The following is a 27322-nucleotide window of genomic DNA, read 5'->3' on the forward strand; positions in this document are numbered from 1 at the left end:
ACAAAGAAGCAATGGCCATGCCTTTAATGCTGGGAAATAAGATGAGCAGTGTTCATCTCCTTTCTGGAAGAGCACTTTCAAAAACGTTCAGAAACTAATTTTGTATTAATAAATGTAACCTCTCCACTTGATCCTGCAACAAATCCAATCGGAAGGAGAGCTAAGTACACGCTGGATGAACAATTACTTCACTGCTTAGGTGAAAAGCAAGACCCAGGTTTCCCCAAGCTTATTTAGCCTGTTTATTAGGCCCTTAACCCATTACATGAAAAATGGCAATGTTTTCTTTTTAATTCCTTCCCTGTCCCCCCTTGTGCCCCAAAAGTCAGGTTTAAGGGGGGCTTGATTTAATCTGGGAGAATAAAAGGATCTACTGGGGGGGGGAAGCATAGGTAAACATGTGGGTCTGACACTTGGCTCTGTATGTGGCTGTTCTTATTTCTTCTGCCTGTGAATTCCATATCCTTGATCCAGCTCCTGTGTAAGGTTGCCAACTTTCTAATAGCAGAAAAATGGAACATCCTTGTTCTGCCCCCTACCTTGCCCCTTCTCTGAGGCCCCACCCCACTCACTCCATCCCCCTCCTTCCATCGCTTGCTCTCCCCCACCTTCGCTCATTTTCACCCAGCAGGGGGTTGGGGTGCTGGAGGGGGTGTAGGCTCTGGATGGAGTTTGGGTGTGGGAAGGGGCTCAGGACTGGGGGTTCGGGGCAGGCTCTGGGCAGTGCCCAGAAACAGCAACATGTCCTCTGGCTCCTAGGCACAGGGGCAGCCAGGGAGGCTCCACACACTGCCCTAGTGCCACCCCCACTGATTCCAGTGGCCACAGTTTCCAGCCAATGGGAGCTGTGGAGCTGGCATTCAGGGAGGGGGCAATGCATGGAGCCCCCTGCCCGTACCAGTGCCCAAGAGCCAGAGGCTATGTCACCGTTTCCAGGAGCCACAGGGAACCTGCCTTAGCCTAGCTGTGCTACCAACTGGACTTTTAATGGCCCGGTTGGCAGCGCTGACTGAAGCCTCCAGGGTCCCTTGTCGACCGGGAGTTACAGTCAAAAACCAGATGCCCGGCAACCCTAAGGAGTCCTGTGATGGTTCTGTTTTCCAGGGCCACAAGCTCACACCCTAATGATCAACAGTTACACCACTCCAATGGAGGGAAGCTATGATGAGGGGTCATGGTCAGGGCACCGGAACTGGGGGCGGGGCAGGGGACCAGGGCCCCATCACCTTCAAAAGTGGGAGGCCTCCCACTTTTTACCAGCAATAAGGACAAGTGATAGCAGGGAGTGGGTGGAGAGAAGGGAGTGTGAGGCAGGGCCTTGGGGGTGGGGGGAAGAGGCAGCATGAGGGCAGGGGCTCTAGGGAAAAGGGTGGCATGAGGTATAGGGTCCTGGTTCAGGTGCCCATGGGCCCCGCTCATCCCCCACTTTTACAGAGCTTCCGTCACTCCTGTGGAAGGAGAGAGATGGTCTCCCAGGTAGCCAGGATTAATTCCATGTAGTGCTGTGAAATTCAGGACACTCTCTCATGAAGACCTTGTCTATACTAGAAAGAATTTGCCAGTATAGCTATCAGGAAGATCTCCTAAAGCACATGCAGCAAAGAGTGCTTTTGCCAGTATACTTCATACCAGTTCCCCAAACAAAATAAGCCAACCTTACAAGAGAGCCATCCTTATGTTTTGCTGGTATAACTACTGTGACGCTGGTAAGCCACATGCCAGCTCTTGCCCAGGTTACAGGCTTAAGTAAGAACTGAAACTCTCAGCTGGAAACCAGACCAATTCCCCTATATGTTAGTTTTTCCTCAAGATAGGCATTAGTCTTAGAAAGAAAAGGAGTACTTGTGGCACCTTAGAGACTAACCAATTTATTTGAGCATAAGCTTTCGTGAGCTACAGCTCACTTCATTGGATGCATACCTCAGAGATGTTCCAATAAGCTTCTTTCAGAGACTAGACTCCTTCCTAGTTTGGGCCTAATCCTTTCCCCTGGAACAGTTCTTGTTAGTCCTTGGTAGTTCCAGCAGACATCTTAGGTGGAAAAAGAATGTATTTAGTGTTTAGATTCTATGAAATACTTGTAAGTTGCTGCATGTATCAATTTCACTTGTAATGTCTATAGTCCAAGTTGTACGTAGATATGTAAGGTTTGCTTTATAACTTTGAGAATGTTTGCTCTGAACTTGTGAACCTGGGCATGGGAATCATTCCCCTGTCTCCACCCACCCAGAAGGGCTATAAAATCAGATAGGCCATCAAGGAATGCCACAATACAAAGGATCAGTTAATCGCCCCATCCCACCTTGGAAATGCTACATGCAAGGAAGCTTGTCTTGTGGACTTGGAAGTTGAATGAAGAAAATAAAACAAAGTCACAGGAAAATCTTCCATCTTTTTGCTGTTCGAACTCTCACAGGGCCAGAGTTACCAAACTGAAGCCAGAGATCCCCAGGGGCTGCCTCCTGGGTTCACCCTGAAAGATGCTTTGAGTTGAGAGATCATTACAACTCTGTCACACTTAGGATCCAGATGGTAAGTCATTTGTGTTTATATGTTTGCTTGCTTTAACCTGTAAATAACTCATTTCTTTTTCCTAGTTAAAAAACCTTTAGATAGCTTATTACAGGACTGGCTACAGTTGTGGTCTTTAAGGTACCAGTTGACCTGGGGTAAGTGACTGGTCTCTTGGGACTGGAAGGAGCCTGAATGTGCTGTGATTTTTGGTGTACGTCCAGTGGCAAGGGGACAGTCAGTGACTCCAGGGTAAGATGGTTCTCGTGATTGAAGGGTTCTTATAGAACACACCACCAGTTTGGGGTGTCTGCTCTGTTTTTGACAGCCTGCCCTGAAATAGGCACTTAGTCATGAGCCACTCCAGACAGCATGACAACTGTATCTACACGAGGGATTTTGCTGGCAGAGCTATGTCGGTCAAGGGGTAAGGGAGGAGAAAAAAAAAATCATACTCTTAATTGACACAACTATACACACAAAAGTTTAAGTTTAGACCAGGTGTAATGGGGTGTACTGACCTCTCGCAAGCACCCCCACTCCATCTCAGTGTGCGGTGTCTACACACTCTCGCTGGTTGTGTTGGGTCTTTAGTAACTCAGCCCTCCAGCCATGTCACAGTCTGTATGTAAGACAAAACACAACTCCCTTCTGGAATATACATCCAACAGGGGGCCTCTCTCAGCCTCATCTGTAAGATCCCTTGATCTGCAGCCCTATCTCTGAGCTCATTCCTCAATCATCCCAGCAGGGCCTATCACAGTATACTGGTTCGAACTGTCTCAACCCCTTCTGGGCTCCCTCAATTTGCCCCTCCTCTTCAAGCAGTCCCAGCCCTAGTGTGGGGCCATGTTCCCCAGGGCTCCCTCCCTGAAGGCTCTAACATGTCTGGGCCTTTCTGGCTCTAGCTCTTCAGGTGGGCCACTAAAAGAGTTCAGTTCCCCTTCTAGGATACATCAAAGTCCAGGCCACGTTCCCAGTGGCTGGTAAGGTGGGGACCCAGGCCCATCCTCTACTCCAGACCTGAGCTGAGGAGCCCTATAGGTAGCAGCCATCCACCACATCCCTTTGAATAAACTGTGGTGCTGCTATGATTCCCTGGGCCACTTCTGCACAGCCCCAGCTCATTCTTTGTCCTTACCTCGGTGCCTTGTCCCAGTTGAGTACCAGCATTCCTCCTAGCCCCTGCCACCACTGCTCTATACAGGGTCCCATCGCTCTCTCAGCCAGCCAAGCACACCACCCACCCTCCTCCAACTCCAGCAGAAAACTGATTTCACGCTATCCCACAGCTCTTCTTATATTAGCCTGCTGGACCCCAATTGGCTGCTCCCTGCAGCCTCTCTGATTGGCTGCTTCCCACACAGCCACTCTAGGCAGCTTGGAGGAACTCTTTACTGCCCTTTTCTGCGGTGGGGTGTGGCAGAGCATCAAGGCTTCCAGCCCCTAGTCCAGCCCATCACACCAGGCCTTACATCAGTACAAATCTGAAGTAGCTACACTTAAAATCAATGGATTTACCTCATTGATTTGAATTGCACTGGAATTGGACATGAACTAAATCCTAGCGCTAATATAGAGTTTTGCTTGTATCTCTTGGTTTGGGTTTACCAGGGGTAAGGCATGCCAAGAAGAGGGCCCCCACTATTGAAATTTGCTTCCGCTATCAATATGTTTAAACCCGGCCAGGGCTAGGCTGAGTCTTGGCTCTAAACCATGCTTTTGGGGCAATGCATAGCAGTGCCACCTCAGTCATAGAATATCAGCGTTGGAAGGGACCTCAGGAGGTCATCTCATCCAACCCCTTGCTCAAAGCAGGACCAATCCCCAACTAAATCATTCCAGCCAGGGCTTTGTCAAGCCTGATCTTAAAAATTCAAAGGAAGGAAATTCCACCACCTCCCTAGGTAACGCATTCCAGTGCTGCACCACCCTCCTAGTGAAAAAGTTTTTCCTAATATCCAACCTAAACCTCCCCCACTGCAACTTGAGACCATTACTCCTCATTCTGTCATCTGCTACCACTGAGAACAGTCTAGATCCATCCTCTTTGGAACCCCCTTTCAGGTAGTTGAAAGCAGCTATCAAATCCCCCCTTATTCTTCTCTTCCGCAGACTCAACAATCCCCAGTTCCCCCAGCCTCTCCTCATAACTCATGTGTTCCAGTCCCCTAATCATTTTTGTTGCCCTCCGCTGGCCGTTTTCCAATTTTTTTTACATCCTTCTTCTAGTGTGGAGCCCAAAACTGGACACAGTACTCCAGATGAGGCCTCACCAATGTCGAATAGAGGGGAACGATCACGTCCCTCGATCTGCTGGCAGAGCCCTGGAATGCATAGTAACTCCGATGCACAATTCCTTCCCTCCAGGAGGAAAGTGGTTTCCTTCTGTGCTATACAGAACATAGCTGACTTCTCCACTCACTGTCTGCTTTGCCAGCCAGGATGTGGTGTGAAGCTGAAGCACGCCTCTGCTAATACCCCAACCTACTTGCTCATGGTGGGGTGTAGCTGCTGTGTGGAGCCTGCTTTCACCCTGGGCCTGGGCTTCCTGTCTAGTAAGCGCCGCATAATTACACAGGGAGGAGTGAATTAACCCTTCCGCTCCCACCGATTACTACCATTCATAGCCACATAAGGGTCAGACTGTCACTGAGCCCTAGGGTATGTCTACACTGCAATAAAAGACCTGTGATATGGTTGCAGCTGGCCCAGGCTGGAGCCTGAGTCTGAACTCTACACAGCAATTTTTGCCCCCCAGCCTGAGCCCTGCAAGGCTACGTCAATTCACCCAGGCTCTGAGACTAGGTGCTGCAGGGTTTTTATTGCAGTGTGGACATATCCTTAGAAAGTATTACAAAACACACCTGTTTGTGCAAGCTATTCTCTAACCTGTAGCTCTGGAATCCTGAACAGCCAGCCCACATGCCAGGTTCTCTTGCTCCAAACAGGCGTTAAGGCAAGTTCAGCCAATTGTGCTATTGCTTTGACTGCTGATGAGAAGGGCATGGCCCTAAGTCCAGATTCATTGGGATGGCTTTAAGGTACAACACAGCAAGTTAGTGTTAAGAAACAGGATATCTGTGCAACTCAAGCAACCTCCTGTACCAAATGGAAAAACAAAACAGGAAAAAAAAATCATATATCATTGTTTCCATTTCTTCCCTCCCCATCACCTTTTTAAATGAGTGTTTTTACTAGCTAAGTAAATGTGGCAGATGTTGCCTGAGTCTTTATTGCAGGGATTGACAAAGTGGCTATAAGTATGGCACATACAAGGAGAATACTTCTTTATGACCAAGTAGCAAGAACAAATATGATATACATCCCAATTTCCTTTTGTCTTGCAAAAGAGAGAGAGTTTGTTCATTTAGTACTGATTTAAGCGTGTGGAGGGAAAAATCCTACTCCCTCTCGCTGTAAATGTCTTCTCTCTCGAGTAAAACTATTTTAGGTGTTGTATAAAGTGCATCTGAATAAGATACATGATTTCTTAAAAAAAAAAAAAAAAAAGAAGGGCCTGCCGCTGGAGCCCCCCGTTATGGCTGCAGCTGGGGAAGAACTCTGCCTGGTCTGACACTCCCTTCTTTCTCTTGCTCATGCTGCAGCTCCTCTCACACTCCAGGAGTTACAGTCTTTCTCTTTGTGAGTCAGGGTGCTGGCTCTTCAATGCTTGGCCCCTCCAGCTCGATCGCTATGGGTACATCTACACTGAGATGCAGGAGAGTCCCAGCATCCAGGCTTCAGGCCAGGCCCAAACGTCTATACCACAGTTAAACAGTCCCATAGCTTGAGACCCACAAGCCTAAGTCAGCTGACATGGGCTACCCTTGGGTGTTTAATTCTAAACATATCACAAAAGGGGGAAAACACATAGGATATCAGAGTCTTTGCCTATGACCTGCCTGAGGCACTCTTCCAATTCATTACCCATACTGACTGTGCCACTTCCCCAGTGCCTTGTAGGAGAACCTGGGCCCAGCCACTACTCTGGGTTCCAGCTCAGGAACCTTCAAACCAGAAGCCAAGACCTGTACCATCCCAAACCTCACTGATATTTCCCTGAGCCTTTTCCTTCTCTACCTCTATCAAACTTCCTTCTCTACCACCTCTCTAGGCTGCAATTCCAGGGCTTCTCCTTTCCTCCTTGGCTTCCACACTTCAATCTTCTTCTGCCTTCACTGTTTGGCCTTATCTCAGCCCTGCCTGTTCCTGCTTAGCTGGGCTGTGTCCCCAATCAAAGATATCAAGACTAACTCTCCCTCAGATGTGACATGTCAGGTTTTTTAGCCTGTCTGAGTCACGTTAACCCTTTCTGGACTTAACTTTTCAGAAGCCACTAGTGATGTTCAGTGCCTCAATTTTTGGGAGCCCAACTTGAGATAACTTGAAGATGCATGATGTTTACAAAGTGCCAAAGTTCTGCTTCTGAAAACCAGGCCCCTTTAAAGGGGTCTTAAATTTGGCACCGAAAAACTGAAGTCACTAATCACTTTTGGAAATCTAGGCCTGGGATGTTAAAAGCTGGCAATTTCTGTGAGAATTCCACATTGTCACACTTCTCACCGCTGCTCAAAATTCCCATTACTGAATTGTAAGAGTACCACACAGTAATTTTGCCAGTACCACTGCTATGCTCTGGTTGTTATTTCAAATTCTGCTACTTGAGATTCTCTATTCTTCTGGGACTACTGCACAAAATTCAGAGTGAACATTAAAACGTGGCTGCAATTCAGTGGTGTGTTTGCACTAAAAGCAGACAAACCCTATGAATTTACCCCATTCAAGTTTCCCTGTGCATAAGGGGATTCTCTAGCCATGTAGAACTGCTGTAGCAATTTCTAAAGTGCACGCCACCTCAGTCACCAACATAAGAGGTATAATGGGGAAAAGGGATGTGACCAGGGCTTCTCTGTAACAATTCCTGGCTACCAAAACTCCCCCCTAGGGTCAGAGGCAGACGGTGGCTGCTCCAAGCTATGTCTGGAGATAGACCAATTGCTCACTGGCTCTAGTCTATTTGCAAAGCCCTTCCCCAAGCTACAGTCTGTTTTTGTGAGACACAGCCATGGATCTGGGCCTATACAAAACTGTATAAAATAAAAACAAACCGGGGAACATGCAGGCAGTGTGCACACACACGAGTGTAAAAACACTGAACAGTATGGTATTTTTACCTACATTTTACCTAAATTTATTTCCACTCCAGACTCAAACACTCAGAGCCAGAGGGTAGATGCAAAAGTAAATGCTCAACCTTTAGAGGGCTTGAGGGATCTGCTCGTATGTTTTGAAATGCAGTAAAGAAAAAGAGGTGGGGCGGAGAGAGGAAGGAGTAACCTTTCAAGAGTATATTTGGGGAAGGAGGACAACTAGTGCTACTGAGGACAATCCATATGCAAAAGCTACCAAAATCTTGGATTGCTCTCAAGCTATAGACATGGAAATGTGCTGTTAAATATTGTCACATCTCCAAAGGTTCCACCAGTTAGAAGAAGAAAGAAATCCTCGGCTATAAGGAAAGTGGCAGCTGTTGTTTACATTAAAATACAGTATGTATGTGTGAGATATATATATTTTCATTCAGTGATATACATATCAGTTTTGAGCAGAGATGCCCAGAGCTTTGTTGTTGAACTATCACTTAGAGAGTAAAGAACAATTTACATGAAAAAGGGCCATGAAGGAAAAGCAGAGGACGACTGGCTGAGAAGCTAGGCATATACAAAAGGAATCTGAACATGGTCTGTGGGGATGGACTGTCTGTCCCCCAACACCTCCCACACCAAGACAACTCAATTTGTTGACCACTGAATACCCACCAGTGACAACACAGCAATGAGATGTAAATCGGGCCCTTTCAGAATAGTGACTAAAAGGTGAAAATCATGTTCTATAGAAACAGACAGGTAGGGGTCTGAACTGCAGCCCTTCCTTCCCAAAAGGTTAACCGAATTTGCTGCTGAAGACGACAGTGCTGCAATAACCCTGGCAGAGGAGGTAGCTTTTTAAGCCGTGCACAGACTTCTGAGTCAGTGAAATGTTTGACAGGGAATAATACGGATTGGCAGCATTGCTGGATGTGTGTTTCAAGGGCAGAATGGAAATCATACTCCCAGACAATACAAACATAGATCATTGAAAGGTATTCTTATAAATACAGTGCTGCAGGAAGCAGGCCAATTATCCTCCTTCTCCTGATGCAGAGCTTGTATATCTAGCCAAGTTCCCAGGGTAACATGACGGAGTGGAAAAGTGACTAAATAAACAGTTCAGAACCTTCATAGTGTTCTTAATGGAACACTGGTAGGAGCAATTCGGGGAAAGCATTTCATGAGCCTTTGTGTATCAAACTCGATTGGAAAGGCCTATGAACTTAATCTGCCTCTGTCTCAGGGGAGTATATTTGCACAATTATCAGTATTGATCAGTCCATAGGAATACATTTTATTTCACAGGAAAGTATAGCCAACTCTAGCAGGGGTGGGTTTTTTTCCTATGTAAATCCCTGGTATTCAGGACTGCCAGGTAGAGGTGATGGCATTTTGCAGCCAAAGCGAGCTTCGTTTCCCTCCATAGTCAATCTGGAAGATGCTCCAGATTGAGAAGTGCATCTGTGCCTCCAGGTTACACACCTCAGAGAAGCAGAGAGCTGTGAGAGAAAAGTTTGATTAAAAAACAAACTTCATGACCTCTAGTGACCAGATATTAACAGCCTGATTTTCAGAAGCGTTGAGCCCCCATTGGCTTTAGTGGAAATTATGGATGCTCAAGAGCTCTGAAAATCAGGCCTTAAAACTCTAGGAAGGCAGAATGAGAATTCTACCAGCTAAATGACAGGTTTCAGAGTAGCAGCCGTGTTAGTCTGTATTCGCAAAAAGAACAGGAGTACTTGTGGCACCTTAGAGACTAACAAATTTATTTGAGCATAAGCTTTCGTGAACTGCAGCTCACTTCATCGGATGCAGCTGTAGCTCACGAAAGCTTATGCTCAAATAAATTGGTTAGTCTCTAAGGTGCCACAAGTACTCCTTTTCTTTCTACCAGCTAAAGGCACCTAACTCTGACAGAATGGCATTGTTGGCTTCCTGCTATATAACTCCAAATGATGATATTAACACAGGTTTTAAAACATGGAAATTGCCTGTTGAACTGAACCTGGCTGTACTTACCTAAAACAATTCACCCTGTTTGCAGGTGTTGGTCCTTCTGGAAAATGATCAACTCAGTTTTGCTAACTCATTGAGGCAGGTGGCCTGTTACTCTCTATCCAGAAATAAGGGGGGTGGGAAGAGAGGATGTAGGCTGTGGACTGAGCAGACCTCAGGGAAAAATCTTAAGAGTAGCCAAGCCTGGGAACAGGTTTGAGCTGAATATTGTTAAATTGCTAATTCAAAATGTGCTAATAAAGCCAAAGACCAGGAAGGGGGCTTGATTATGGACTTTATTTAGCACGTGGACCATGTTTTAAAATACACTGGGATAGGCACTTGCTCACAAGAGCATATGGATCTCAGACCAATAGAGAAGAGCCAATGTTGGTAGAGGCCAGATATTAAAAGATAAACACCCACACTGGTTTCAGCGAGGTTCAGCAAATTTGAGAGCTGGACTATCAATTTTTAAACAGGTTTTCATCCATTTCAGTCATTAGCATTCTCCCAAGTAGTGTGAAGGCACAAACTGATGAGGGATTAGAAAACAAGAAAGAAAAGGAGAAGCTTTTACTCCTATTAAACTCTTCTTGTCCCCAATCCGCACAAGTGGAAAAAAGGAGCATGTCCCAGTCAATATTACGATATGGAAATCACATGTGAACTAAGAGCCAGAGCCAGAGCCAAAGCTTGTTGAAGCCAATAGACAGAGTCTCCAATGGATTGTAGATCAAATACTAAGCTTATAGCTGGCCCCTAAAAAAAACAACCATGGGTCTGGCAAACTCTGTACTACACAGAAAAATCCAGGCTACGTATGATTGTTACTAATTCATTTTGGAAGCACGGCAAGGATCTAATCATTTTTAGAATGACAAGTCCAAAATGATAGAGAACATTGTTGTTGTTATTACAATGATCTATTCCTGCTGCTTTTCTCATTTTTCTCTTTCATCATAGTGATACAGATAAGACAGATTACTGTTGTAAATCACAACTACAAAAATATGGTTTTCTACAGCCCTTTTAACCTTTTCCTTTCAAAGTCTTATGCCAAAACATCATTTCCCAACCTGTTACTAGATCTTGTTTCCTGCTACTAGATCTTGTGCGACAAATTTGGGTACCAAATGCATAGGCTACAATTCTGAAAATTTGGGAGCCAAAAGTTAGCCACTAAAATCCAGATTTATCCAGCTAAATATATGCTTTGGTGTTTAAATATGGATTTTAGTGTCTCCTCCAAAGCTCACTGAGATCAGTGGGAGTCTAGGGACTCCAATGTGCTTTGGATTTAGGATCACTGTAGCTAAAGTTAGACATCCTGTTCATGCAATTACATGCATCAGTTGGCTGGGATTTAATAAGTGGAAACAATGAAGGTCAAAGTTTCTTTTCAGAGCTGTAGCTTGTCACCACTTCATCACTATCCAAACTCTGTGGCCCCCTGGAGAGAGATTCTCCTAAGTACATGATGCTGCCACCTCCGCTAGAACTACTCAAAACTTTTAATTCCAGAAATTTTGACCAAAAAAATTCTGATTTTATTTAAACTCTGTCTATAGGGTTGTCAACGTTTTTGGAAACTTTGAAATTACCTTAAAAAAATAAAAAAGTCTCTGCAAAAGTTGTTCTCTATGTTTTGACCAGGTCAGCTACCAGGTAACTGGTTGAACTAACCTGACATGTTTTATTACATGCAGGTGAAAACTGGCAGCACATTTCCATACAGTATTACTTTATTATTAATGATATTGTTCTATGTCTATTACTTAGGGTTTTCCTGGAGTATATTGTGTCAGAGAACTGAAATGTTAGTTTCTTGTTTCCAAAGAGAGTGGAATCCATCTACAAGATATTTCTCCACTAGGAAATTTTGTGGCCATATTGAGCAATGATGTTGCCTGCAGTGCAAGCTCTCGTGTTGACTAGGTCCAGGCAATTTTACACCACTGTGTCACCTAACCCTGTTCTGAGCTGGATCAGATGCCACAGTGCAAACAGTACTTGTGCCAGGTCCAAACTAGAGGGAGTCGTAAGTGGGTGGGGGCGGGGGCGCACAGCTGCTAAGGAATAAATAGCAATTCTAGGGTTTGATCCCATGATTACTGAAGTCAATGGCAAAGCTTCCATTGACGTGTAATGGTGCAGGATCACGGCCTTATAGCATAGGTCAGGTCACAGTGAAACCCTTGGTCTACATACAGTTTTTGTACCAATTTAACTCTTTCAGTTAGGGGGTATCATTTTCCCACCAAAATATTTTAAATCTGTACAACCACTAGTGTTAATATGTCTCCATTGGCATAATGGTGCTTTATATGACTATAGCGTATTCCCCTTCCCTGACAGCAATAATATATATCAGTATAAGCCCTTCTATACTGATATAACTGCAGCCACACTAGGTCAGTTGTACCATTTTCACTGCATCAGTACAGTTTAAATGGTACAACATGTGTTTGCAGACAAGTCCTTGGAGTACAGTGAAAGTCCTGAGTAGCTTAAGTGTATTTCAACAGACTTTCAATATTCCTTGTAGTGAAGCTTCACTCAACTTATACTGAAATTCAGTGTCATAAGGAGGTCTCATGGCATTCGCTTTCAGGGAGAGAAGTGCTGTCGTCAATGGGCACCATGACCTCCTCCCCCTCGCTCTTGCTGAAGAGAAGGGGCGGGGGGGGGAGAAGTTGCCAATAGGTAAAATTTTCAAAAGCACCTAAATTACTTCAGTGCTTTTGAAAATGAGACTTGAGCACTTCTGAAAATGTTCCCCAATGTTTCACGGAGAGATGGGTAAAAAGGAATCCTTGGCTCCCAATCTTGCCACAGCTGATTGCATTGGGGAGGGAAGAGGAGCTGGTCTTCAGATATCCATTTCCTATTAGGAATGTATATGTGGCCTTTCAGAGACTTTCATCCTTCTCCCCACATCTGCCAGGGGCAAAGAAACCCTACTACTGCTTCTGAGGTGTTATCTTTTGCCAACTAGACCCTCCTCTTGTGATAATGAAATTAAAAGCCAACACTGTTAACACAGACCCACTGTATTTTTAATAATCACAGTTTTCTCAGAAATTTCCTCTTGTGCAAACTTCCTTTAGACAGAAGAGGAGGGCATTTTTATTAGCGCTTCACCTTTAATTTCAGTTGTGACATCAACAGTTTGTCCTTTTCCCTTCATTTCCCCCTGCATTTTTACATTCTCAAATCAGTACAGTCCCTTTGGATTCACTTTGAGTCCCTCTTTCTGTGAGCAGGCGGGATTGGGATAGTCACCTTTAACCATCCAAAACATGCAGCTCAAGAGGATTAGGCGGACAAAAATGAGCCAGAAGAGCCCATGCTGATTAATCCCATTAAAACTCACTTTCCTTTTCAGACTCACTTCTGGCAGTGTTTCATCACTCCTTTCCCTTCGTTAACAGAAGGTGTGTAAGCTGGAATGCTGTTGACTTGTGCCTGGGTGAAAATAGAGAAAAGAAAAGAGTTAGCATCTCATATTTGTGTGAGTACATCTGCCAGCATTTGGAACACCACCAGGCCACCAACTGTACATTTTCAAAGGGTTATGATGCACTATGTGGGTCTTTGATGAAAAGCTTTGAACCCCAGAATATGAGCTTCTTGGTGTGGATGGTGTGTGCTGAATCATAACGCGGCGTTGCACTGACATTCCGTGAGAAAGAAGAAAAGTGACTGAATTTATTATTCCCCCTCCCTTCAAACATAGGATCTCCCAAGCTTCCATTAATATTCTGCTGCTTGTGAAATTACAAAATGTAAGAAAGATTAATTTTATATTTTCACTGTCATAGATAGTTTCTTGCTTTGGGGAAAATACAGGAGTCAGGAAAGTTCTCTTCTTCCAATTTTTTTTCTTAAATTTTGTATTAAAATATAGAATACAAGTAACTATCATTTTAACTAAATCTACAGTACATAGGAACTTCTAAAAGTCTTGCTTAGACATAAATGACTTTTAAGACAAGTTTTAAATAAAATAATTCTATTTCTAGAGTTCAGATTTTCAGCACTGATGTCAGACAGAAAGGTCTGTAAGCAAGCAATGGAAAAAAATATACTGTGGCTTGCAGGTGCCTGAGGGGACAGATAATAGGATACAGAGCTTTTCACTTCTAGGTTCCCTATGTTGAATCTAGACTAGCACAAAATACACTACAATGGAATTGATCTGTTGCAACACATTTCATGGAGCAGGAAAAAACAATTCATCCACATAAAGATCACTTTTTTGGGGGGGGGAGGGGGGAGGGTTAAATATTTAAATAGTTGGCATGAAGAAGGCACAAAGCTAACACATTGGATGTAGATTCCTTAAATTAGTTACCACAGCTATATTACCTCCAATAGTAAAGAGTCCTAGAGAGTAAGCATGAAGAACGCAACAACTTGAGGACTGAAGTGAGTAGGTGATGGAACAGGAGAGTGAGGTCAAAGAGGTAAGGTGAAGAGAATCCATAAAGAGTCTAGAAATCCTAGGAGTACAGCCTTGATTTGGATTCAGGGATGAACAGGAAACCATTGAAAATATTGAAGGATGGGGTGGAGTGAAGCACACATATACAAACACACTGTCAGGCCTGGGATATGTGCACCAGTCAATTATGAGGTTGCAGTCAAGAGACACGTAGCAAGATCAGGGTCAAGCCACGTCAGGATACCAGGAAGTCAAGGCCAGGCACCAGGCAACTAACATAGCTGGGAAGGAAGCAGGGTCAGAAGTCAGGGTCTAGGATCCATAGCCAGCCAAGGTCTGAAGCAGAAGCAGGCAGTCTGCATAATTGCTAAGATACCTCCCCATGCCAGCTTCCTGGTTTATGTACCAGCACAAGCCAATCAGCGGACTGCCGGGGGGAGCTACCGCTCAGGCCCTCCTGAGTAGCATGTCCTGCAGTTGCTAGCTTCACCTCATCCTTCAGCAGAAACCTGACTTAAGCTTCTGATGGCTTTGTGGAAGTGTTGGTAACGCAGAACCCCATAGTCCCAGCTTCTAGCCCTGCAGGGTCTTACACAAACTTGCCTAAGTTGCGTAGACTGTTCCTGTAGGTTTGTATGTGGATAATTATGGAGGTTAATATGCAACATACCCACTTTTAGAGAGATGTGAATATGGATGAGGCAAGGGGTTATAGGTGGAAGATTCTATATTTCTACCATTAAAAGTGTGCGCATAGTGAGAGAAAGTTAGTGCAGTACTTAGAAGGCCTGAGTCACAGGTATTCTGTTCCTGTGCTTTGGGCAGAGGTTGGGGAGGGAACCAAGATGACTGTAATCCACCACTGCGCAACCCCTGTTCTAGGGCTGGAGAGACCACTGTCCATCCCCAAGTGTCACTTACAACAGACTAGTTGTAACAGACAGTGTCAACTAATATACTTGCTCAGGAATTTGACTAAAATTTGTTTTGTTTTGTTGGGAAATGCAGATTCATTCAACTGAAAACGTTTGTGGAAAAGTCCGTTTTGTCAAATTTCCCATTTCAACAAAAATTTGAAAAGTTTTGGAATTGTTTCAACTTTTTCTTAATTAAAATTTTCTGGGTTTTGGGTCAAAATGACTTTTTTCTTTTGGGATTTTAATTCATTTATAGTAAAAACCATGCAAAAATTAAAAAGGTCAAAATGGAAACTAAACATTTGAAAATTATTGAAACAAAATGTTTTGATTTATCCATTCTGATACTGTTGATATTTCGACATTTTGTTATAATTTAGGATGGGAAAAAATGTTTAAATCTCAAATTCTTATGGTATGGGACAAAGATTTTCCCACCCAGCTTTTCTCTGTGGTGATGAGAGAAAGAACCCATTCCAGTGACTAAAACACAATTACTTTTAGTTTGGTGTTTAGTTTTGAGATTTCAAGATTTCATGTGTTTTTCTTGTTGACTTTCTAATTGAGCTGAAATTCGGCAGCATATGATAAATGACACTATTAGGAAAAAGGCAGATTCAGATTCAGCAGCCAGATATTATAGAGATAGGCCCCATATGTCTATGAATGAAATTATTCTAATGCCTGTGAAATAATCATTGTGAACTTGATGTTCCCAAATGCCTGAGCTGACTTTGTGTAAGCTGTGACCTGGTGCAATTAATAACAGTTCTTTGCCATCTCTGCTGCCAAACCTGGCTCCTTAGTGCTTACTGTCCATTACAGATTTCTGGGGCGATGCTAATTTTATAGATATTCTAATGTAGTTCAATAAGAGAGGACTATAATGCAATCACATAAGTTAGAAATGGCAAGTCCCTGTTAGGTCATCTATCCCATCCCTGTCCATTCAAGATTGATCCCTACATTATATTTTAGGTATCTTTCAATAAAAGCTGCAGAGGCTTTCATGATAAAAATTTAATTTTATCTGAGGTTAGATGAGGAATTCTTGGTTGTAGCCAGAGTTTTATGTTCGGCCACTTGAATGAGCACAGGAACAGCTGAGAGCTGAATCTATTTCAGGTTTTTGTGATGTATTCTGTTGCCCTCCCCTCTGCTATAAATCATTATAATCAAGATCTTTGTCACTGACTTATCATTAGAGGGCAGGCTGTGGTGCAAGTTTCCAATCAGCTTCACCTTTGGTTGTGGGAGAGAGAATATAAAGCATTGCAATCAGGAAAGAAACTGCTGAATGCAAAGATGGCGCAGTCTCATTCAACAAAGCTGTTCCTTATGTATCTGCAAGTCACTTTGGCATACTTCACCAACAAAACCAAGGTTTTACTATCCCAGCAGAGCCATTACAGTTATGGGAGAAAAAGATGGATTCTATTCTGCCTCTAGAATCAGCAAAAGTGTGGTACATGGTAACCAGAGAATCATTTGTCTTGGTGACTTAAAAGGCAGCGAGGCCACACCTTCCTTTTTCAGGAACCAGGCTGAGTCTGCAGGGCTGGTGGCAAGAAAAACCATAATGAGCTGTAAGCCACAGAGAATGAATAAACACAGAAGTCATTTTCATAGTCACTCTTTCCTGACGGGGTGGGGGTGGGAGAAGGGGGAATCAAACTTTAAACTTTACATCATGTGGCTTGCCTCCAGCTGCTTTTTCTAGATCGCATTCTTATCCCTGTTGCCCAAAAGTGCTAAGTCCCAGTGCCACCAGTTCCTTTCTTAAAAGGCTACATTTTCAGAAATGCCCTTGAAGCTAGAGCCGTCTCTGTCTTAGCAAAGACATCAGAGTTTTCTTTCCTGTCTATCACTACGGCATCCAGTCCCAGATGCCTTTAGCTGCTTAAAGAAAATAAACAAACAACCCCCGCCTCCCCATGCCCTTCTCACTGCAGGTGTGTGGTTGCCTCAGGCATGCCACTTTAGAGAAAAGTAAGCCTGCAAAGAACAGAAGCACACATGTGACAGGAGGAGAATATCCAATTTGCTAATTAGAACTGATACCAGGCAGAATTTATTATTTAAAAATCTCTCTCACCCCGGGAGACTCTCCGCATGTTCCATGTCTAGCAGAGATAGTTCTATCCTTTAAACAAATGCTGATTTCAAGTCATTTTAGACTGAACATCAGGTTAACTACTTTTGTTGTTGGTGTTGCTTTCATTAGAAATGGATGCAAAGGAGCCCAGTGCAGGCCAAGGTGTTAGGTTTCTAATATCTGAGCTCTGGGACACAACTTAGGCCCCATCCCCAATTTTTATTAACAGTAATTACCAGACCTTACATAGAACTACTTGTGTGTAGGACTCCAAGTGCTTTACAAAGTTGATTGAGTTTTATTATCCTTATTGTATAGATAGGGAAACTGAGGCACAGAGCAATGACGGCCACACAATCAGTCAATGGAAGGACCAGAAATAGAAGCCAGGTGTCTTATGTGTTGTCCATGCCTTGTCACCTTAGTTAACATGCAGAATGATATTTTTTTAAAAAAGTAAATATGTTTCATAAACATGTGAATGGAAAGGAAACATTTCCATTTCCAGTCGAAGTTTTTCCATGTCATTTTTCATTCTTTTGACCAAAAAAAAAAATCTTCAACTAAATTTCAGTTTGTTTCTTGGAAAAACTTCCACTGCCTTCACTGGAAAAAGTGGGAGATAGGAAATAAGTAAGTTTGGGGATGTTTCCCTAAAAGCAAAACAATTCAAACCACCCCCCCACCTTCCCCCGCAAAAAAAGTTTGTTTCAGAATTGTTTGTCAAAAAGCAAAGAGGCATTTTATGATTTGGAAAAAAATAGTTTCAACAGAAAATTTTTGCCTAGCTCTAGTAACATGTAACATTACTAACAGGTAGCAGTGATATGTTTTACCCTGCCACTCTCCTTTCTTCCCTTTCTACGTCCAAATAGTGTCCTCTTGAGACATCTTTCCTTGAGTGGCTCATTTTCAGCCATCCCTTGCCCTTGGAGGGTCACAGGCAAACTCTGCACAACATATACTTTCAGGAAACCAAAGGCTGAGATTTCAAAAGCTACCTATGGGGATTGCGAATCCAAAAATCATTCTGTGAAGGCAGCAGCCAGTAACTTGAAACTTTTAAAAAAAGATTTAAACTAGACACACACACACACTTTACCAATAACTTAAGAGTAGAGTTACTTAAAAATTGTCACTGAAAAATAGCATGTATTAAAAAATCATGAAAACTTTTCAGCTCCAACAAAATTTTTCAGTTGTATGACATTTTTTGCTGAAAGAGTTCTTAAAATTCTCTGCATAATTTTTTGCATCAAAATGTCAGGGATTTTTTTTATTATTATTTTGTTTTTTTCTGTTTACCACTGTGTAGCTTTTGACTGGGTACAGGTTTTGACATGGTGCATTTTCCTCACTCCTTGATTGGATGCACTCACTCCAGTTTTTACTCACTCAAGGGTCTCTTTGAGGTTTGGACAGTTTTTAGAAGCCATAAAGAAATTTGTAAAATGAAAAATTACTGTTTTGAGCACTTAAAATGGGAAATATTTATATATTTTTTAATTTTTGTGAAAAGAATTTCAACCAGCAGTACTTGCGAGTCATTTCCTCTCCACCATGGCTCTGAGAACATCCACCCCATGACACAGAAGGACAACCCCTCTTTTATTTTGAATCTTCATTGATCAGACATTTGAACCCTCTCTGACTAGAAGTTCACGTAGCGGAAATTGACTTCAAATATTTCAACAGACTTTCCTGAAGCTGAGCCAGATTTTGGCCCCTGACCAGAATCCAGTGCTCTATCCATTCCTACTACAGCCTAAGCTAGTGTCCATAACCTGTATTTTCCTTACATACAGATCTGCTCCCCAACAATACAGTCCAGATTGCTCAAGGGCATTTTTAATGTTTCTTTAAAGCTACAGTGTCAGGGTTCTTAGATTTTAAATTTAACCTACTTTCACAGTTGCCCCATATCTTCAGAACAGGAGTTGCAACAGGACTGTTTAAATCCAGGATGTGGATTTTCTGAGCTTGCAGATGTGCACATACAAAATGTAACATCCTATTCTATGCTCATGGGCTTGGTGTAACATATCACCACTTGCAAGAATGGAACATGAAAGCAAGGGACTCGGAGCCAGGACCATTGGGTTCTATCCCAAATCTGTTCTTGACTCACTGGTTTAAATTCAGGTTTCAAATTGAGAAGAACAGCTCCCATTGAAGACAGTAGAATGTTTAGTCAAGAAACTGTCTATTCTAAGACTGAACTTGGTGTTAGCCTGCCTTTCTATAAAATGGGTATATTAATACCTGCATCACAAGGGAGTTGTGAATCTCAATCAGTCAGGGCTCAGATGTGCCCGAGAGGCACAGCCACAAGTAAGTGGCTGCGCAGAATTGCCCCATCTGAGCATTGGGAGGCATAATCACTCCTGAATTTCCCAAGCCTTTGGCAGGAGCATGTCCTCTGCTATTAAAGTAAGAATGGCCACACTGCGTCAGACCAATGCTCCATCTAGCCCAGTATCCGGTCATACAACAGTGGCTAGTGTCAGATGCTTCAGAGGGAAGCAACAGGACACAGCAAATATCAAGTGATCCATCCCATCGTCCAGTCCCAGCTTCTGACAGAGGTTTAGGGGGACACACAGAATGGGGTTGTATCCCTGACCAACTTGGCTAATGGCCATGGATCGGCCTAGCCTCCACACACTTACATCATTCTTTTTTTTTTAAACACAGTTCTACTTTTGGCTTTCAGGGAGGCCATGAGATGCAGTGTGTCCCTCTGTGTGTACAGGTGAAGAGGTGGGGCTAGGACCTGGGCCCTACCTCCTCTTCTTCCCTCTCCATTCCCTTTGAGATGGCTAGTGACCAACAGAGAACAGTCCCGGAGCTTGGGGGAGCATATGAGCTATGATTGATCACGACAGTAGAAAAGGCTTCTTGGCTCGTATTGCCCCCTCCTTTTGTGCAAACTAGCTCAAATGTCAGTGCTATGCTGAGATCCTCAGGTGGCAAGCCCGAATACAGATATGCAAAGTGGTAGTGATATTTTTTTCAATATAAATAACTATCTTCATCTCAAAAACAAAAAAATCTGTGGGCAGACTGACATATTCCATTTTACACTTAGAGGGAATACTGCAAAGGTTAGCCTCCTCTGGTTCATTTTCTTGAGGGTAATGTCAAGATTCTGATTAGCAGAACATTTGTAAAATTTCACCCAGCAAGAAAAGAAACCTCATATTAAGTGTACGTACAGCCAACTTTGCTGCTTGCACACCTACCAAATCTGCTATTTTATTTACCCTTAAAAAAAAAAAAACAGATACAAAAATAGCCAGCTATCAAGGTGAGAATACGTCTCCATCTGCCATTTGATTCTGTGCAATAGGCTGAAATGAGAATTCTGTGACCTCTGTAAATCACATTATGCTATGAACACTGTGCTTGGCGTCTTTTACAGTGAAAAGAAAAGGTTTATTTAAAATTCAGTTTAAAAGATCTAGAGGCATTCATTTATAAATACAGCAGGAAGTACTGGGATATTGGTTTAAATGTTATTTAATCCTTTTAGCCAGCAGTATCAAGAATCAAGGCTTGTGTTTGATCCCTTGTCAAGCTTTACGTTTTCCTGGGTTTTGAAACATCAGCCAGACAGAATGTTTGATGCTTCGTACTACTGATTGTATTTAGCTCAGGTGAAAGTAAATACCATAGGTGCTGGAACTAGGGGTGCTGCTAGTGGCTTGAAGTGGTTTCCACTGTATACGGAGTTTATAGTTTGGTTCAGTGGCTCTCCTCACCCCCACTATACAAATTGTTCCAGCGCCCCTGGTCAATACTTCTCTTTAAGTTCAGCAGTACAGTACGTATTCATTCCTAGAAACAGGGGGCCAATTCTGCTCTCAGTTACACCCACATCAATCTAGAGTAACCTCTGCCCCCTGGATTTCAATGTTACTTCATATTTATATGGATAAATGTAGACAGAATCCCCGCCATCATAGTCCCTATTCAACAAGGCACCTAAGCACGTCTAACTAAGCACGTGAGCAGTACCACTGAAATTAATGGAACTAGTCATGTGCTTCAGGTTACACACATGTTTAAGGGATTTGCAGACTTGGGGAATCAGCTTTTTGTGGGGTGAGGGGTACATTCATTTGCTATCAACACCGTTAATCTTTAACACTCATCAGTCTTTCTCCATAACTTTGACTCCTAAATCAAAATTCAGGGGCAATGGCAACTTGATATATGGCCCAACACTCAGATACTATGGTGATTAGCATGGTATACGAGCCTATAGAGAACAGAACTGTGCCATGATGTGGCTAGAGAAGTGAAAGGCATGAAGCTCCTCAAAGTATCTTTGAAGCAGAATCAATGCTGGTGTAAATGGATGTAATTCTACTGAATTCAATAGGACTGTATGGTTGAATTTGGCCAGTTGAACTCAACACCGCTCCTGGCATTAGGTACATCAAATATCAAAAAAGAAAGAATTGGGCAATCACATCAGTGCATGGAATGAAGCTGTTACTGAGCTTCAGTGGGTCATAGCTGAGGATGCCAGGTTCAGGACAAAGTGCTGAGAAATAGGGTAGACTCACCCAAGATTGGTGGTTGTTCTTCCATAAGATATATCAAGCCAGTAACAAATGTCGGTCTCACTACACTGAAGTCCAAACTGCAGTCTCCTTAGGCATTCCAGACCTTGTCTCACCACCCAGACACTAGATTTAATGATGAGTGGTTATTTAAACCCAGTTGTATCAAAACAAAGGGTGCTTCTAATCCCAAGAGATCAGCCACATAGCCAGGTCAATATACAACGCAGATCTTACCCAATAACCAGGCAGTTGCCAATCCTTTAGTATCTAATATCTAAAGGTTTATTTACAAGAGAAAAGAAAGAGAGAGCTTAAATGGTTGAAGGAATCATATACATACAATAATTGCAGAATTCGTGTATCAGGTTTGAAGCAGTGATGTTACAGATTGCTGTCTTGTAAAGTCTCTAGTAACTTCCAAAAGGTTGGAAGGTCCTCAGTCCATTGGTTGGAATGCTCCTTTTAGTGTCAGTCCATAGTCCAGAAGGAAAGAGACAAAATGGAGATGCTTCCAGAGTATTTATACCTTCTCCCATGGGGAGGGGATGCCCTCAGTCTTAGTTTGTGGAAAATTATAGGCACAAGAGGAGTCCAGGGTCACATGAGCAAGTCACATGCCCTTACCGGGCTTGATGATTCGTAGGAGTAGCCATTACCCATATCCTGGCCATATCCGTCCACAGGAAGGCTCACTAGGCAGGGATGAGCATCTTCTATGTAAGAGGATACACTGTAAGAGTTACATGTTCCTTAATGCGCCAACAACTCAAATAGTTCATTCACAATGTGCTGGCCAAACTGGCTGCAAATTACCTTGTGGGTGTCATCATAGGAGCAAGCACATTTGAAATACAGGTATATAGTCAATATTCATAACTTTAGATACAAAGATGAAAATGATACATGCAGACAAACAGGATTATCTTATTTAGCAAATCATGACTTTTCCATTGACACCTTACGTGATATACTTTGTATAAGATTTGTTGCAATAGTCTAATAGTGGCAATATTAATTATATCTATGGTCATGTTCCAAACATGTAGCATCACAGAAGTAGAGGTTTTTTTCTACACCACCATAAAAATGCACAATTCCATCTGTCTAGTACCAAAGAAGGAGGTTTGACCTGATTAAGAGAAATTCACTGCCTTGAGCATGAACTGCCACAGATGAGAGGGAAGCTATTTTATATCCCTTTGCGTCTCTTTGTGCAGCACAACGTTTCGGAGCAATGTTTTTATTGTCCATGTCCTTCAACACGTTTCCAGCCACTGACAAATACTCCAGCTTCACAGGTTTTGCATCCATTTCAGATTTCCATCAGAGATGGAATAAAATGCTGAATATCCCAGGAATATGCCCCTCTCTATCAGAGCCAAATTCAAAATGACGACTCCTCAGTTATCTTATAAGGCATGCAGTCCCTTGTATTTCCAGAACATGACTAACTAGCCTGCCAGCCTCACCAGCATTAATAGTGTGAAGAACCTTCAAATACAATTATTTGGGTTTTAGAAATGGGACACATTATGGTTTCTATGTGTGTGTGTTAACTGCTAACAGAAAGTGACCCTTTCATTTATTCTCCTCCTAGATAGGCCTGTAGAAGTTCAAAGCAGTGACAGAAAGTGATATTTAAAGTGTATGAACAGGTTTGACTAAATTAAGACGCATCTCAGATAAGACCATAAGAATGGCCAGACTGGGTCCTAGCACAGTATCTTGCCTTCCAACAGTTGCCAGTACCAGCTGCTTCACAGGGAATAAACAGAACAGAGCAATTATCAAGTGATCTATCCCCTGTCATCCAGTTCCAGCTTCCGGCAGTCAGAGCATGGGGTTGCATCCCTGATCACCTTGGAGAATAACAATTGATGAACCGATCCTCCAGGAACTTAACTCATTCTCATTTGAACCCACTCATACTCTTGGCCTTCACTACATCATCTGGCAATGAGTTCCACAGGTTAACTGTGTGTCGTGTGAAGAAATACTTCCTTTTTTTGTTTGTTTGAAACCTGCTGCCCATTAATTTTATTGGGTGACCCCTAGTTCTTGTGGAAAGTGAAGGAGTAGACAACACGTCCTTATTCACTTTCTCCACACCATTCATGATTTTATAGACCTCTATCATATCACCCCCATAGTTGTCCCTTTTCTAAAATGAACGGTTCCAGTCTTTTTAATCTCTCCTCACACAGAAACTATTCCATACCCCTAATCATTTTTGTTGCCCTTCTCTGTATTCTTTTCTAATTCTAATATATCTTTTTTGAAATGGGGTGACCAGCACTGTATAGCATATTCAAGGTGTGGATGTACCATGGATTTATACAGTGGCATTATGATATTTTCAGTCTTATTTTTTATTCCTTTCCTAATGGTTTCTAACATGCTATTCACTTTTTTCCCACTGCTGCTGCCCATTGAGCACACGGAGTCATTGTGGCTAGTTCTCGGAAAACAAGATCTGTTTCTTGTGTGGTAATGGCTCATTTTGACCCCATCATTTTGCATGTATAGCTGGGATGATGTTTTCCAATGTACATTCCTTTGCATTTACCAACATTGAATTTCATCTGCCATTTTCTTGCCCAGTCATCCTCTCCTCTTTAGGATATAGAGTATCCCCTAAGGGATGTGTCTGTCCGAACTATGTGCTTCTCCACACCAGTCAGCTTTTCTCCAGCCTTTAGTTTAAAAACTCCCCTACAACCTTTTTAATTTTACATGCCAGCAATCTGGCTCCCTTTTGGTTTAGGTGGAGCCCCATTCTTCCTGTACTAGTCCTCCTTTTCCAAAAGGTTCCCCAGTTCCTAATAAACCAGACAGTACCAGAGGGAAAATGCCAAAATATCATGAGGCCTGTTGTTTTCGAAACTATTCCTGACTCCAGACAAGCCGGAAATCCTGTGAGAGAGTCCACTCCAACCCAGTTTCCATTTTGAAAAACGCATGTTGCATCCCACTTTATCTACTACCACCCTCGTCCCTCTTTCAGATCGTTACATTCGTTTACCTGACTGGTTAATCAAGGCCAAGAGGCACCCAACAGGGTGACACCAAACAGCATAGGTTGCGTTAGAGTGAGAACTATAGAGTCAATCTGTATCCAGTAGCCTAAATAAATGAATAGTGTTTATACTCATTTATAACTAATTCCCCTCTCCTGATCCTTGTAATTAGGAACAAACAGCCCATACTCCACTGCTAGGGGTCAATCTGTTCCTAGTACTTTTCACTTTGATAAAAGTTGTTCTTTCATTCTCCTTCAGTTTACTGAAGAATGGGTTCTAGGATTGCTCCTCTGGGGACAATGGTGACCCTCGCAATCTGACAACAGTCTGCTCAAATTAAAGTTAGCAAAACATAGCCAAATGATTTGGGTTCCCACAAAGCCAAGCTGAATGAAAGTGACTCAAACTAAACTGAAATATTGCCCCTGAAGTTATTATATCACCTTGGTTTATAGCAAGGACATTGCTGCACAGAAATATAACTGCAATAGGTTTGGGATTTTTAAATGTGGGAAACATAATAAAACATTATGATGCCCAGATTTTTTTACATGTCACTAAGTTGTATCTCCTTCCATTTTGTTTAACATTAATGTAATCAGATGCAGTAGAGTCTATGCCACCATGATTGGACCCAAAGGGATTGATGGAGATTGTTGGGAGGAGTAACAAGACAGAAGGTCATCAAAATAGCACCACATTACCATCCCTTGATACTTGACGGAATCATGACTGCAGCTCATATACTAGGTGACATGAATATTCATGTAAATTATTTAAAATCACTTTGTAACATCGGAATGACTCTTCCTGTGTACACTGTTGTAACTCACCAGTGCTGTAGGGAAGAGGGCAATGTCAAAACACCAGCTGACTTTGAAATGAAACCCACATGTTTTCATCTTTCATTTTATAATTATTTATTTTGAACTGAACACTGCAGCTGGAAGCCGAGTTAATCAGCAGGCACAGGGACTTGAGGATAACAATAAATTTGTTAAAGAAATGAACCAAGTACTATTAATTCAAAAAACACTTTCCCATGATGCCCGTGGCCTTGCATGTCACTGCTTTATAAAAATAACTAATTTTGTTAATGAAGAAACATTTACACTGAAGTTTCCTTCCACTGGAGAGGGAGCCTATGGTAGTTCAGAGATAGAGAAGATGAAAATAGTGTACACAACTTGTGATGCTACCTCAAATTACTTCCAGCCAGAACATGCACAAAGCAAGTGGGTAATTCAACACAGCCAGCAGCACTCTGATTGAGCCATTGCCTGCTGGTATATTGTTCCTAAATCAATTCTCTACCCTAATCCAACCTCTTAACCCAGACACCCCAATCAATTTTCTCCCACAGCCCAAGATTCAGGATTGATTTTCTCCTTCCCTAGGCTCTTATCAGTTCCATAGTTTGTTCTCACTCTTCTGCTCAGCTCCTTCCACATCCTCTGCCCCACTCAGACTGTCAATCCATCCTTACCACCATCAGTCATCTTCTTCAACCCCTTCCCCCCAGGACCCTTCAGTTCCTCTTCTGACCACCAATCCACCCTATCCGTCAATCTTCTCTCCCCAAGTCTCCTTAACGAACTGATTCTTAACCTGGCCCCCAAGAGTCCCAATCAAATCCATTCTTAGAACTCCATTCAATGCAATCTCTGCCTCCTTCCCACCCCAGCCATTCTCTGGAAGACCAACTAATCAATCAATCTCTACCCTTTAGGTACCCTCAACCAATCATCTAGTCCTCTAACCCAAGAGTCATTCCTCCCCTCCCAGTTAGTTTAGCCTTGGCCCATGGACTCACCACATCTAATTAACTCACCACTTCCCTCAGCCATCCCTAGACCATTAATCTTCCGCCTCTCCTTGTCCAATCAATCCTCCATCTTAGTCACTTCATCCTCTTTCTGCCGCCGCAGGCCTGCTGCATATCTGCAGGCTTCTTTCCAGGGTTCCTGGCTCCCTTTTACTTCCTCTCCACAGCTAGTCTGGCTGTGGCTGGGGAGTCATCCTGTTTGAGGCTCTCTCCTCAGTACAGACAGAGCCAATGCTCCCCCTGCAGACTCCCTGCGGCGTTCAGAGTTGAGCAAGAAGCAGGCAAGAGGGCAGTCAAAGCAGCCATTTCTTCTCCTCATCCCCACAGCTCGCCAGTTTCCAAAAAAAAAAAAAAAAAGGTACAATATGCACTGGGAGCTTGATACCCAAATATATCATCTGGAAAATGTCACCCTGTTGTTGGACTAAGCTCTGACTCATAAACATACAGCAGCGCGGCCACAGCAGGAATTAACAACAAGACCGAAATCAGAAGTGAGCAATGGGTAGAAAGGAAAATCTTTCAAAATGAGCTGTAAACAGGGTCTCTGTCTGTGACTGTTCTGGACACACTCTTAACTGCTAGGCAGAACATAAGCAGCAGGTATTAGCATAGCAGCCATTCAGCTGTGCATATCTGGCATACAGCTCTTTGATCTGTTTTTTAGCAAGCAATGGCCAGACATTCTTCGGTGACTTGCTCTGCAGAGAGATTGAAAAAGCAGCCCCATTAATCCTCTTTATTGCTTTGCTGTTCAAGATGTCACCAGAAGCTGCTCAGCAGCATTA

General features: G+C 42.9%; 2 long non-coding RNA genes across 3 annotated transcripts in view; one reads left to right on the plus strand and one right to left on the minus strand.

The window, feature by feature from the left end:
* The window catches only part of LOC122464146, a 395100-nt gene extending 391332 nt beyond the window's left edge, over positions 1–3768 (minus strand). For both annotated transcript variants that reach the window (XR_006288066.1, XR_006288065.1), the window contains exon 1: positions 3653–3768. This is a non-coding gene — a long non-coding RNA (uncharacterized LOC122464146). The remainder of the gene's footprint in view (positions 1–3652) is intronic.
* Positions 2797–24284, plus strand: LOC122464145. The gene is made up of 3 exons (XR_006288064.1): positions 2797–2810; positions 8381–8390; positions 24161–24284. It is a non-coding gene; the product is annotated as an uncharacterized LOC122464145 (long non-coding RNA).
* The last annotated feature ends 3038 nt before the right edge of the window (positions 24285–27322 follow it).

Source organism: Chelonia mydas, chromosome 1, assembly GCF_015237465.2.
Source record: "Chelonia mydas isolate rCheMyd1 chromosome 1, rCheMyd1.pri.v2, whole genome shotgun sequence".
Taxonomy (NCBI): Eukaryota; Metazoa; Chordata; order Testudines; family Cheloniidae; genus Chelonia; species Chelonia mydas.